This window comes from Halichoerus grypus, chromosome 2, assembly GCF_964656455.1.
Source record: "Halichoerus grypus chromosome 2, mHalGry1.hap1.1, whole genome shotgun sequence".
Classification (NCBI taxonomy): Eukaryota; Metazoa; Chordata; class Mammalia; order Carnivora; family Phocidae; genus Halichoerus; species Halichoerus grypus.
Window position 1 is genome coordinate 162,368,501 of NC_135713.1, and position 12,672 is coordinate 162,381,172.

At 46.8% G+C, this 12,672-nt stretch overlaps 1 long non-coding RNA gene across 1 annotated transcript; it reads left to right on the forward strand.

The window, feature by feature from the left end:
- Positions 1-1,342: 1,342 nt before the first annotated feature.
- LOC144381188 (uncharacterized) lies at positions 1,343-12,125 on the forward strand. The gene is made up of 3 exons (XR_013446051.1): positions 1,343-1,466; positions 5,109-5,239; positions 7,481-12,125. It is a non-coding gene; the product is annotated as an uncharacterized LOC144381188 (long non-coding RNA).
- Positions 12,126-12,672: the final 547 nt, after the last annotated feature.

Here is a 12,672-nt window from a genome sequence, read left to right on the forward strand (position 1 = left end):
TTGGGAGAAGATTCAACCAACTTTACTGCCCTTTTTTCGAGTTTGCCTCTCCTTAAATCTTCATCCTTCGGTAAATTACAAAGGCAAGCACAAAGGGTCCTTAAGGGTCACTACAGTGCAGAGCAGTATCTGAACGTGATGGTAAATTCTGAAGGCGCTGGGATCCAGGGCCTTTAAATCCTATTTGAACAAAAACCATGCACACAAATACATTTGATAGGCAACTTCAGGGTGGTCACAAGCTCCCCAGGGTCCCTGTGCACCTCCCCCCGCCCTTTAAGAGCTCCTTACCTGGCAGATGAAAATAGACAAAGGCGTCTCTGCCATCTCCCACACCCCGTTCAGCACAGCCAGCGCCCATAGATCTCTGACATTAGCAGACAGAGGGGGCTGCTTCATGCCTCTTCACCTTAAAGATCACCCAAGCTTCCCAAACCTATGTCCCATGTCACCAGCCTTCTGATTATGATTTGGCTTCTTGGGGAGATTTTCCTCCTGACGTGTGAATGCACTGTTGACCGGAGGACCGTATGTTATTCTGCAATGCTGAAAATTAGTACAGTGAAAATAATAATTTGGAATGTACCATCAATTTCTGAGATATGTTTTTGCTCCAGACCAGCTGAGCTGCGGGCATGCGGACCTTTGAAAGCAGCAAACCCTTAATGATTCTGCCACTGTGTGGGATGTGTATGGTACAGCCCTATAACACTGTTGTGTCCGATTTCTCTAAAAGTCCAGTTCCCTCCTAACTCTACTAATGAATAAGTTGACCTTTTTAAGTCTCTTTCTTCATCTATATTAGGGAGGGAAATTACGCCTACTTTATAAGGCATTGCCAAGTTCATACAAGACTCTGGTCCTCAGGAAATAACTGGATCGTAAGACTTGTAAGGAACAATTATTATCAGGAAGAGTTTTATTTAGTTTCACCAGAACTTATACAGCCTAGTCAGTGGTTAAGTCTTGAGTTCTAAGCGAATCTAGGAAGGCCTGAATTCCAGAACAGGGGTCAGCAAACTACAACTCATGAGCCAAGTCCAGCCCACCTCCTGTTTTACTACAACTCACTAGCTAAGCATGGTAGCCATTCTGAAATGGCAAAAAAAAAAAAAAAAAAAGACAAGGATATTTCATGACACACAAAACTCACATGAAATTCAAATTTTAGTCTAATATATGAAGTATATATTTAGTCTAATATATTAAGATCGATTGTATTATATATTAAAATGTATTATATATTAAGGTCTATTGTAATATATATTATATAATAAGATCTATTGTAACTCATGCTTATTCACTTACATATCGTCTACAGCAGCCCATGTTACAACAGCAGAGTTGAATATTTGCAACAGAAACCAGGTGGCCCAGGGAGCCTAACATGTTGACTGTCTGGCCTTTTACACAAAAGTTTGCCAACCCCCGTTCTAGAAGAATCTAACCGTGTGAATTTAAGCAAGGTATTTAATCTCATTCCGCCATAGTTCTCTTATCTGTAAAATGGGGATCATAATAACTGCCTCAGAGAACTGTCTGGAAGATTAAGAGAGTTGGGTTTGGGTTTCTTAATATACTTTTTGACTGCACCCCACAAGTAGAAATACATACACATGCATATAAAACTGAAACAAGTTTGACAGAACAATACCTAATCATATATTTATGTCTGTACTCAGAGCGTTTCAGCACACCATTCATCTAGGGTCCCTTACTGTTAACATTTTACATAATCATGGCACATTAAACTCTGATACGTTTTTTTCCCTACTTCTATTTTTTAAAAAAATAGAACTTCCAATGGCCAAAAATGGCATAATTTGAGGAATAAGATTAATAATGATAGTATTTCTTTTTAATTTTATTTATTTATTGAGAGAGTGCGCACCCACATGCACATGAGCGGGTAGGGGGTGCTGGGGGTGTGAGGGTGGGGGGTGGGGAGGTAGACTCCCCACTGAGCAGGGAGCCCAACAGGGGGTTCGATCCCAGGACCCCCGAGATCATGACCTGAGCTGAAGGCAGACACTTAACCAACTGAGCCACCCAGGCGCCCCAGTAATGATAGTATTTGATTACGGCTCAAAGAATAAACGTCCACGACAGTGAGGATGGACACTCAGCACATGTGTACTGTCCCAACTTCACTGCAGTCTTAAGTGTTATACAGAGCGAAATTGCCAACTTCGCTTTGCTTCTTTTCTCCTGGTGGGCATTGGGAGCCAGGTCGGGAAAGAGACTTAGAAAGAGCAGAAAGAGTGCCGATCAGCAAGGCAGTCCTGGAAAACAAGGGAGTGGACAAATCAGCCCCCCAAATGTCTCTCACCTCTGATGGTTTTGTTGTTTTGCTGATAACAGGATGTAGGTGAAGCCATACTGCTTCCCGCCTACAACACCTCTATTATCTGCAGGCACTTTCTATGTGCCTCGCAAGGAAACAGTAACTGCTTGTCAAAAGGCCGGTCTCTTCCGTTGTCAAAAAATTTCCTTTTCACCAGTCACTCTTGGAACTGATGTCTGCATGTTGGTTGTTCCACTGGCTGTTAACACATCTATAAACAGAGGTGCACCTGCCAAGAGTTGCAAATCCCAGTGGTCTGTGCTGTCCTACTACCAATTCACTCCCCAGCGTTGCCTCTGAATTAGGTACAATGCTCATTACAAACCCAGGATTTAATGTCCTGATGCAAGACCATTAAGAAAATACAACATTGGGGCACCTGGGTGGCTCAGTCGTTAAGCGTCTGCCTTCGGCTCTGGTCATGGTCCCAGGGTCCTGGGATCCAGCCCCGCATCGGGATCCCTGCTCGGCAGGAAGCCTACTTCTCCCTCTGCCACTCCCCCTGCTTGTGTTCCCTCTCTGCCTGTGTCTCTCTGTCAAATAAATAAAATCTTTTTAAAAATTTTAAAAATTAAAAATAAATAAAAAATAAAAAATAGAACCTTTAGAAAGTCTACTTTTATTTATTTTTTTAAAGATTTTATTTATTTATTTGACAGAGAAAGACACAGCGAGAGAGGGAACACAAGCAGGGGGAGTGGCAGAGGGAGAAGTAGGCTTCCCGCTGAGCAGGGAGCCCGATGCAGGGCTCGATCCCAGGACCCTGGGACCATGACCTGAGCCGAAGGCAGACGCTTAACGACTGAGCCACCCAGGCACCCCAGAAAGTCTACTTTTAAAGGCATTTGTTTTCCTTCAAAGTCTGACAAGGAAATCGCCCTCTTACTTATCTTGCTAAAAAAATACAGAAAGGTAGTTATTGAAAAGCCACAAAGATAGAGAGAATGGAATTTAAAGAGAATGGGTCTCATGCAAGTACCTATTCTGGGTTTGAGAAATTGAGAGAAAAAAAAAGGATTGATGTTAAAAAATGTCATATCCTGAAAGCTGAGACCATCCACTATTGGGTTAAAACTTCATTGTCTGAATGCCAGATCGACTCGTGCAGACACACAGATGCAACCGTCATCTCTTCTGGTCTACAGGTGGCCTTGGCCTTGGCCATCACTTCAGACCATCACCTTCTTGGGGAGCACTGGAAATACTCAGGAGTTCTTTCTCATGCTTCCCTGGGAGGTGACTACTAGAAAGTCTGTCCGCTGGTCCTAGCTCTACTATGTTCTCAGAAAGCCTTTTAAATAGCTGAAGACAGCTCTCCTCTCTCCTAACACAGAAAGTGGTGTTCACCTGTCATAGCTCCTCAGCATCAATGTGGTTGCTGGTTTTTGGTCTCAAGACAGGGTCCCCTGAATGTAATAATTCTTTAAAAAAAAAAAAAAGATTTTATTTATTTATTTGATAGAGAGAGCGCGCGCGCACACACGAGGAGGGAGGAGGGGCACAGGGAGAAGGAGAAGCAGACTTCCCGCTGAGCAGGGAGCCCAATGTGGGGCTCGATCCCAGGACCCTGGGATCATGACCTGAGGCAAAAGCAGCTGCCTACCGACTGAGCCACCCAGGCGCCCCTGAATTAACAATTCTTATCATAAAGTCAAGGATTTCATATATTTTACTAGTGTTACCAATATGCTAGAGTAAGAATCCAAGTACTGAATGCAAATAATTCTCCTCCCATCTATATAAATGGCTTAAATACCATCTAACCTGACAGTGAAGGTAAAGAACTTTTGGATGGGGGAAAAAGGGAAAGAAATGTAAGAAAATTGGCTTTGGCTCAACTAATGAAATTAGCAATGACAGGTGTTCTCTGCGAAAAAGAACACGAAGAATTAGGAATTAGAAATATTCCCTCCAAAGTGAAAGAAAATAAGCCAAGGCCACCGGAAGAGACTCATAAATAGACATTTTAGAGAAACCAAACAATCTCCCTGGTATTACAAAGTTGACTTCCACTCAATTGGTAGAAATAGCACTATATGTATTTTAATCTGTGGAGGCTTTAAAAAATTCAATTTCTTGAAATTTCTGAGGAATTTGTCATATATGTATCTGGTCCAAGAACCTAAAAATATACAAATACATATGGTGAGAGGCCTCCCACAACTGCCCCTCTTTGCCCTCCGCAGTGAGCCACCGTGGTTGCTTTTCCAGGTCTTTCCAGAGTCTCTGTAGGTATATGCAGGCGAATCTTAATATATATTTTTCCTTCACCCACCCCTCCCCGTTTAAAAACACAGGTCATAGTATGGCAGGCATAGTGTTTTGTGATACCTTGCTTTTATTCATTTGATAATATCTTAGAAATTATCCTCTATCAGGACATAGTTGCTCTATTCTTTTCTAAGGCTGCACATCCGTCCACTAAATGAATGCAATGTAATTCAGTTTACCAATTCGCATCAGAATAAACACTAATATTCAATGATGTCTTGATATTACAAACAATAGTGCCGTGTATAAGCTTCGTGCATGTCATTCAACCGGTGGGAAATCTACAGGAAAAATTTCCAAGGGCTTTGTTAACCTGGAGTATTTCTAACTGCAAGAGCATTTGATAAGATGCTGCCAGTAAGACATCATGTTGCTGAATCCTTCTGAAAACCCAGCAAAGATCCTTTCTCTTTCTTTTAAGCTTTAATCTCTCCTCTAACAGATCTTTCCCCATCTGTGTTTTGATATGTTCTCCAACCTCTTCTGCCTTCAGAGACCTCCTAGGATCTGCTCTTCTTCCCAGCCACTGCCCATCACCGCCTTACCTTGTCCACACTTGCTGTGTCCGTTTTCCCCTCGATCATTCCTCAACCCATTCCAGTGGGAGCTGGACCACATGACCAGGTAATTTCTTGAGTATAAAGAAATGGATTATGGATGATTCTGAACCATTGAGCCTGGGTGCTGAGGACAGAGAAGGCATCCATAGGAGAGTTTGAAGTAACTGGGAGAGAAGGAGAGAAAGAAATGTAGTTTTATCCACGGTGATCAATCAGGTGAAGATGCTATAGAGCCCACATGGGGAGGCCGAAGGCAGGGTCGGAGATAAGTACTTGGCAGTTGGTGCCCGGGATTTATGGTTGACCTGAGAGGTTAGAACTCTAAAGGCAAGACTGAGTGAGTGAGCCTGCTCTGAGCCTGCTGGGGCGTTCTGGAGAGAGCCACATTCAGGCTCAGCAAGTAGCAGAGAAACAGGAAGGCAATACTAGAGTTCCCATAAAGAAGGAGAGAATGTCATGGCCACAAGGACATCAATAGTAGCTTATGCCGCAGAGTCATGGAAGAGAATGGAAAAGATGTCATGGGAGAGGAGAGTAGAGGCCATTAATAAACTTACGCAAGTGGTTTCATCGGAACCATGGGGGCAGAAACCAGACCATAGCAGACGATGAAAGATGGATAAAAAACATGCGTGTTGGGCGCCTGGGTGGCTCAGTTGGTTAAGCGACTGCCTTCGGCTCAGGTCATGATCCTGGAGTCCCTGGATCGAGACCCTCATCGGGCTCCCTGCTCAGCAGGGAGTCTGCTTCTCCCTCTGAACCTACCCCCTCTCATGCTCTCTCTATCTCATTCTCTCTCTCAAATAAATAAATAAAATCTTTAAAAAAAAAAAAAAAGAAACGTGAAAATCCAATTGCGGGTGAGAACACATTGATATGGAGGTGGTGACTGACAGTAATGATTTCCCTGCCTAAAAAGCGATTCTATCAGGAACAATTGCATGCAGGGGCAAGTAGGGAGGCCACGTGCCAGGGTGGGGGAGTGATGGGACAGCAGACAGACGCGGACAGGCTGGAGTCTCTAGGCATTCTTGGAAGGAAGGGGTTCCCGCAGAACACACGTACAGTGTGTCAGTAATGTCAAGTGGGAGCTATCTGGGGGTTTCAGAGTTACTCAACCTGAACTGAACTTGTAATTGATAAAGCACAATAAGAATAATCCCAACAACACAGGGGCAGGGATACTGAGTGTTGGATGGCTGCCTTCCACCTGGACAACGTTTGGTGTCTTTGCATCAGCCCTTCCCACTCAAGAAGTGTTCTTGCTTTCCAGTGTCTTTTCCTTCTGTAATCACAGGCCACGTTCCTTAAAGGCTCTAAGCAGTTTCCTAGTAGCTTCCTTCCATGGCAGTAGGATTTCTGGCTAAGGGGGTCTGTGCAGCTTTTTTATGTGACCTTTAGAAAAAGCCCGACATTTTCTTTGAGGCAATGGTTCTGCAAATTTAGAAGTGGATTTATTTTGCCTCATGCCGACCCAAGAGTGCTAAACCTGGCCTTCAGCCTCCTACGTTAAAAACGGGTTCACTGCTGTCATTAAGGGGACTCATATTGTCCAAACCTACCCTGTGGAGGAGCTAAGACATGAGACCTGCATCAGTGGGGTTGGCGGCCGGCTAGGTTCTGGACGCTGTGACACTTGACAGGTCTCGTGTGCATGCTGAAGAAGTAATGATAGTGCATCGAGATAAAAATGACTAAATGTAATAAATTCCAGAGTGCTTTCCTTGGTCACGGAGAGACCGTGTGACATGACTCCTATGTGACGTGACTCAGATGCTCCAAGTAGTTGAGGTCAGGCGATAAACTGAATAAGAACTTTGAAGATATAGTTAATTAACTTGGGTGCCTGGGTGGCTCAGTCGCTAAGCATCTGCCTTCGGCTCAGGTCACGATCCCAGGATCCTGGGACCGAGCCCCACATCGGGCTCCCTGGTCAGCAGGAGGCCTGCTTCTCCCTCTCCCACTGCCCCCTGCTTGTGTTCCCTGTCTCGCTGTGTCTTTCTCTGTCAAATAAATAAATAAAATCTTAAAAAAAAAAAAAAGAGTTAATTAACTTACTAAGCACTAAGAATTTCACTTCCTTACAAGTAAATTCAGCGCGCTAACATAACCCATATGAGCAACAGAGGCCAAAACCTTCTTAGTTTCGACTAGGAAACAAGAGCTCTCCCTGCTTCTCCTGAGTCACTCTGGCCTGCATACCCGGTGGCATGGCCACTCCCACGTGAAAGTTTGGGGGTTCGAGACTGATAGATCTGAGAACCATAGACAAGACTCAAATCTACGGCTTCCTTATCTTTCCTAGAATCTCCTGCTTGGAGCGCATGCCGTCTCTGAGACCGAACAGAGGAGATTAGGCGGTAGCTGAGTTCCTGACGACGCCTTCACCACGACTAGGGACCAGCTCTGTCCCTGCTGTTTCCCGGGCATGGGAAGGCGTCTCCACAGGAACTGAGCCTTCTAAGTGCATCTGGGAGGCACCCAAGGCTCTGAACTCAGCCCTGTCATCCAGCACCTCCGTGAAGGTTGTGAGGGTCAGGGAATAATGTGGAAGTAATCTCCACCCCAATACCTATACTGATGTGTTCCCGATTCCACAAAGGCTGTGTTTGGGAGGAGGGAATAGGAGACATTATATTTCCCACATCGTCCATGGCCTTGCTGGGGAAGGAATTCACTCATTAACCCGAACCGTGACCGCAGTGAGCTCCGGCACGTGATGGGCGCAGGTGGGAGAGATGCGTAAGAGCGGGCACTCCTGGTCCAGCTGGGGAGGCAGGTGTGCAGCAGGGAGCTGAATCAGCTGTGCAGGATCCGGGGAGGAGCGGGAGAACGAGAAGAAGCATTTCTATGGGATTGGACCCAAAGGGGCGGTGCCTAGTTTCGAGTTCACTTTTGGTCCGTGCTATTTGTTTTCTCAGGATGCAACTGAAGGTTTTGGAAACTTCAAACGTGTAACCAAAATACTTCTTTTCATCCTCGGTCCAAAGCACCCCTGTGTCCCCTTTATGACTCACATTTGCTCAGAAACCGGTAGCAGTCTAGAGAAAGCCTTGTTTCCTGAAGTAAGCAGTGCATGGAGGAGGAGTCTAGCAGGCAGTCAAACTGAGAACATGGTAGCCGTTTCTGAAGGACTGGAGAGACCGAAGCGCTCGAGAGGCTTCCATTTCTCTGTGAGCAGGAAGACAGCATGAAGCCCTAAGACAGAGCAGGATAATTAGGCATGTGAGGTCACAGAGAAACTAGGAGGGAATGGGAGACCTCCTTTTACAGGAAGGCTCCAGCCAGGACTGTCCTCCAGCACAGCCCACCCAGGAGCCCGGATTGGGCAGCTGCACCTGACTGTCCTCACACCTGGTGATGACACCTGATCTGTGCTGAGATGAGACAGGCAGCACCTCCTGACCCCACTTCCGTGTAAAACCTGCTCGGTCGTGCAGAACGCTGGCATTGCCCCAAGCTTCTCGGACATCTTCACGAACAATACACCCGGGCCATGTATTTGCTGTTTATTTCCGGATGAGAAGCACCTTACCCATGAGCTCACTTAATCACTCAACATCCTCAAGAGGTTATTCAGCCACTTCACACATGAGAATGGGGTTGGCAAGGGACGACGATTTGCCATAGGCACAGCTGACAAGTGGCAGACCGTGGGTTTTACCTGCCTTGTGGGTAGTTTGTAGAGGGAATTAAACTTGGAGGGAGAGCAGAGTTTATTTATGAAGTCCCAAGCAAAAAAAAAAAAAAGGTATCATTGCTCACGTGGAAGTCAGAATTAACTTTCCGTTCTGCGACATCCGAGGTCTTTGACGCCACTCTCCAGGGGACATTTTTTTATAACACACTGGTCGTGCATTCAGAGTGTGCCTATCTCCGTGCTGCGTGTGAAAGGCATAGGCCGGTCCGCTCAGAGCACACGTGACTGCTCCCCAAGCCCGATCTGAGCTTTGGGTGCACACAGCTGCCTTCCCCGGGGCCGTCAGCCTCCACCGTCGCCTCCGGACATGGTTGGGGAGGGGACAAGCCCACCCAGACTGCCCATCCGGGTTTTAGGAATCGGTGCCCTTCAAGGAGGTGGCTGTGGACCTCACCCAAGAAAAGTGGGCCCTGCCACACACGTCCCAGGGGAGGCTGTACAGGGCCGGGATGCTGGACGTCGTTGGCCAGCTGTGTCCGCGGGTGCCCCTGGCAACCTCGATTTATTCCCTAAGTATTCAGAGCAGCGTCCACTCCGCCCTCTACCCTGACTGCTACCCACTCACAGAGCATTTACAGCTACCTGAAGAGAAGACGTGTCTTTATTTCCTTCTATCTACTTTGTCATCCCACGAGGACGTAGCCCACCGGAGCACACTTTCCTGTCTTTCTCGCTGCTCTGTATCTAGCACCCCGAGCAGTGCTGAGCACTCCGTGCATGGGTACGTTACACACATGAAGAATTTTGCTCCACAGTTTCTAGCAGCTTCTCGGCACTGCATCCATGGTGGACTGGGCAACACGGCAGTAAGCCTAGGAAACGCTGTCCCTTGAAAGTAGAGTTTGGGGGTTCTGCTTGAGCATCAGCAAGCAACCCCCAAATGTCTCTGAGCCCAAGAGCGGTGTTCCTCCAGCCTTGAGGAAGAACCGTCAGTACTTCCAGAGGTCAAGGTGCTCTTCCTTGTGCTGTAATGTCCGCCTCGTTCCTTCTCCTGCCCAAAGTGGAGGATCACACACGGTCCTAGCACAGAACTCAAAATCCACGTACATTGTTTTCCACAAACAGCTTATCAGCCCTACGGATCAGACGTGATTTCTCATGTGAAGCCAGGAGGAGGCATGTGCAGGGAAGGAGGAGGATTTCTCAGAGTCTCGAGTCCAGGTGGGCTCCTGGCTCAAGGCGTCAGTCAGTGTGAAGAGAGCCTGGCCAGTGAGAGAACAGGACCAGGGTAACGTCACCCGCAGATGTCCTTGAGGCCGTGGTTTTTCTGACATCTTCTGGAGACCCGTGGGGGAAATATCCCACCCACAACCCCCCGCCCCCCGCAGTGACATAATCCTTTGAATACTTCAATCTCCTCATCTAATCTCCTGTACGTTCTTTGGCCTCAGGGAAAACTAAGAGAGGGAGGCACTGAATGAGAGGTGCTATGTGAAACTCTGACTCCACCATTCACAGAAGGAGCCTTTTCTCTGTGAAAGGAAACCACGTAAATGTCGCCAAACGTATACATGAAAGCCTGTAGTCCAGTATGCTAGCCTTCGATGACACGAGAGGACTGATAGGGCAGAGACCCTCTAAATGGTAGAAAGGATGGAAAGATTTCAGCCAGAGCCTTCACCTTGCACACAACGCAAACCTCCCACTGGAGAGGAATCTTAGAAACATAACGAATGTGGGAGACACTTGAGCCAGAGGGCTTTTCGATTCCTCACGAAGGAGTCCCGAACAGAGAAGCGCTATGTCCGGAATCAGCACGGAAGAGCTCTGAGTGAACATCCATCCCTTCAGCCCCATGGGCGCACCAACACAGGAGAGAAGCGATATGACTGTCGCCTACGTGGGGAAGGATTCGTTCAAAGCCATGACCCGACATGGCGTGGGAGTATTCACACTGTGAGAGAGCCTTTCAGTGCAGTGAACATGGAAGGGCCTTTCGATGCGGCTCTCGGGCGTATGTTCGCCGGAGAACGCACGCGGGGCGACCAATGTCTGAAGTCCACGCGGCCCAGGCTCTGACTGGAGCCCTCACCTTCATGACCACCAGAGGATTCACGCAGAGCAGAAACCCTGCGTCTGTCATCAATGAAATAGAGCCTCAGCCACAAATGGTCCTTTGTAAGCCGCCAGGGAGCTCACCTGGAGAAAACACCTGGCCCTACTATAGTCCTGGCGGCAGAACCTGCAGGTGCAGCCTTAGCCTACACAAAATGCAACGAGTGGGCGCCATCCCTTGAGACAGTGAGGAAGGCAGGACGGGCTTGACTAGGAGTGGGGCCCTCTTGGGGTACAACACCTCATCACCGCTGTAGAGGAAACACGGCGAAGGAATCACGGTTATCCCATCACTCCGGGACACACTTGCAGGACGGGAGAGGATTCACAGTGAATAAAAAGCTCCTAGTGAAATGAATGAGGGGAAGTCTTCAGGGATCCCTTGTTCCTTACTGAACATGAAAGTCCTCAGGCTGAGGAGAGAGATGCCAATTTTACAGTCCAAGTGGAAAATACTTCACCTAGCATTCTCATCAGAAAACTCCTACTGGGAAAACCCTCCCCAAAGATTTTTTTCGTATGTGAATGAGTCAAGAATTCAGTCCTTTGGCAACCATCTTGTTATGATATACGCATAGTATGAAGATGTAGGATGATGAGGTGTTTTGAGAAACGTCGAATGTGGTCTTTGGTCGCAAGTACCAAGGTACGAAGCAAACCTGCTTCAGTAGATCAGTACTTGAACATCTGTACGCATGAATAGTTGCTGAAAATCTACTGAGTGGGTATGTGTCATTCAACACCATGAAACGCTGTACCTAGTTAGACTGGGCCCGTTTTCCTTTCATACTCTGTCCCTGTTAATCAGTTAGTCACTTCCTATTCTTTGAAGTTGTAAGCATAATGACAAGGCTTATCGATCAGGAAATAACTTTGAATGTTAACTGAGAGACATGGAATACAATATGCTGTGTGTTAACTGTCCTGTGAATGTTCGGATAGGCACAGGCGTGCTCCAGATGCATGGCCACAGGGATCAATGGATCCATGCTCTGTGATTCAACTCTGATATTCCATTCATTTTGTCCCTTTTAATTGTTCATTTAATATTTCTCTCATCACTTAAGAGATAATTATAAACTAATTTAGTTATAACAAGTGCTAGGTCTAGAGTATTTTGGGTACCTGGGCAGGAATATCTGCAGAAATGAGTCAGGAAGTGGTTCATCCCCTACATTAAAAGTCTGTAGCCAAGGATGTTGTTGTTGTTGTTGTTTTCCCCATCATGAACAGGTAAATCTCTTTGGGACTGAAATGACAGAAGATCCTCGAGGACATGGAAGGAGCCCCATCTGAGAATGTGATAGGACAACAAGAAGTACAGACACTAACTCACGTAAACACAAAGCACTGCCCCTCAGAGATCCATTAGGAAATCCACCCTCCAAAACTCCAGTCTTCGCTCTAGGTGAACGGTCCTAAAAAAGAAAGAGCCGGGAGAAAGATCAGCATAGAAAGAATGTGTCCTCTGTAAGGTAAAACTGCAAAAAGGCACTTAGGGAGAGGATAGGGGCTGCGTGATGAGATCAATTACCGTTTCTTGGTTGGCCAAAACATTCATTCTATCCCTGGGGTCCACTGAAGTCCAATGGATTGAAGTCTGATATTCCAGGGGTCTGTAAAGCACGTGAAGTTGGCTGGAACGTTTGTGTGTGTACGTGCTCCTTTGTGCATAGCGCGTGTGTTCGCACACACACACACACACACACACACACGGGACAGGGTATATAGCATCTGCTTGA